Raw genomic sequence first — 2,508 nt, forward strand, 5'->3', positions numbered from 1 at the left:
AGGGAGGTTTCGGTGATGGGACATAATAATCAACTACATTTTATATTGACAAAATAAAAAATAATATAAATAAATAAATAAATATATAAATTCCAAAAAAAAAAAAAAACATAGTTTAAGAAAGACATAAACTGGAAGATAGATCTGAGGAAATCTAAAATGAAACACAGAGAAATAAAGACTTGCAAAATATACAAAGAAAAGTTAAGAAGCATGGAAGAAAAATGAGTAGCTCTAACTTACATCTGGAAGGAGCTCCAGGAGAAAATAGATAGTGAGAGGAAATTTCACGGAAGTAATGACTGACCAGGGCTTAGAATGGAAAAAAGACATGAATTCAGGAATCACAGTGCTCCAAGAAGAATAAATAACACTGAATCCATAGATGGACACAAGACATTGAAGTTGTAGAAAACAAATTCAAAAAGAAAATCTTGACAGCGATCATGAAAAAAAAGGTTAGAATACTTTAAAAAGAAACAACAATTAAGCTAATGGCAGACTTCTGTTCAAGAATAGAATGCAGAATAAAATCTCAGTGGAATGAACTAAAATATAAGTGTTTGACTTAGGCCGAAGATGACTAGTAGGTTTTATTCTGTGTGCCATCTTCCATCACCTAGTTATGTCTCCATAGAAAAATTTTAAAACCTAGTCAGCCTCAGAAGGAAAAAATTAAAAATCCCTTAATCAGTTAGTGCTATCTGCCATTGGCAGAAGGACAAGGACAGCACTAGTTTGTGTTTGTCGTCCATCCAATATCTAGGCCATAGTGAGGCCCAGTGAAATATTAATGCCCCACAGCAGAATATACGTCTCTGTGACCAGAAAGCCAGAATAAAGGCCCTTGAGTTTTACCTAATGAGGTCATTCCAAGAATCAAACTAATATATGTACAACATGTGTTTGAAAAGAGTTGTGTTCAATAAACAGAATAGCAATGCTGATAAAAAGTATTGCTGAAAGGATCTTCAAGAACAGCCTTTGAGCCCTGCTACTTGGTGCCCAAATGTGACCCCTCATCTTGGCAGGACATTGAGGAATTCCCATGGTATGGAGACTGAAGATGAAACTCAAAAGAGCTAAGACTAGATTGGCCCTAGTGGAACTCTACCTTTCTTGACAATGGCCTGGCATTTATGTGCATGGATAATATAGCATAATTGCAATTGGTTTTGTAAAAGCAGACTCCAAAATAAGGAAATAAATTTTGTAACTATAGTACCATAAAGCACATAAAGCCCTTTGGAACATTGGGTATATTTTCCCATAGAAATAATGTAACAAAGATTAATTAGTTCTCAAACCAATGTAAAAGACAAAAACCTGCAGCCCCTATAATGAACTTCCAATAAAATACATGTCACTGGATACCACCTCACCAATGTTTTTTGTTCCTATGGAAATGTTCCAGTGCGAAATGGAAGATCCAGGCATATAAGACTAAAGTCTCTTCTTCTTACCATGGCTTTCCCATTACACCATATGTCTCCCAACTCTCCTGACCCTGGATACTGAACCCCACCCAACCCCTAAACCCAGAGGAGGCTGTCAGGATGAAGGGCTCCCATAATGCCTGTGTAGGCTTGGGGTTATTTGAAAGGAAGATTTCCTTTTCTGGAGAAGATTTAGGCATACTTGCAAGCTATAAAGTACATAAGAGACAAAGTGGCAAAGCCAGGATATTTCTATAAATTTTGTCCTCCAGAAATCAGTTTATTAATTGAATTCTAATTCAAATAATATTGTTTAAATTTATTAAATATTTAAGTGAGACACTGTGTTAAGCAATTTACACATAGCATTTTACTTAGTTATCCTAGCTCCTATAAGATAGGTATTACTATTTTCCCTCATTTTATAGATCAGGAGACTGGGGCTTAGAAATGTTAAGTCACTGGTCCAGGGCCAAAGAGCTGGCAAGCAGTAGAGACAAGATTTTGACAAGACGAAGATGAAGTCTTACTCCAGCTGCACCACTGTGCAATAAGGCTTCCTGTCCAATCCTATTAAGCTGTCAGGAAGAGTGATTACTCACAGGAATGGCAAATAGGTTTTAACTCATGCTGACGTTAATGTATTGGTGGTTGTTTTGATAAAGATTCCAATGTTCCACAAGGGCTCAGTGGAAAATAATGCTGTGATTACTTAGCAGTGTCTGCCATTGGTGAGAAAATGGTAGAGTGACAGTATGTGCTGCATATTTGCAATCCCCAGAGTGGTGAATTCTCTGGAGAGTTTCTACCTTTAATGAAACTCATATTAGGATTATTAAAAAAATAACATTGACAATTGCTGCCATTCCTGGTTTATTTTTTTAATAGAAAGACCCATCTGTGATATAAAACTTAAAAATGAAATACAAGCTGCTCAATTGTTCTGATATCTACAATGGTGAAAGTTAACTTCAAATAGCATCACTTGCAACATTTCATAATTTTTTAAATGATAAAGGAACTTATAATCCTGCAGCAGAGACAAAATGAAGTAGGGTACTTTAAAAAAAAA

Source organism: Galeopterus variegatus, unplaced genomic scaffold (genome assembly GCF_000696425.1).
Source record: "Galeopterus variegatus unplaced genomic scaffold, G_variegatus-3.0.2 Scaffold4634, whole genome shotgun sequence".
Lineage (NCBI taxonomy): Eukaryota > Metazoa > Chordata > Mammalia > Dermoptera > Cynocephalidae > Galeopterus > Galeopterus variegatus.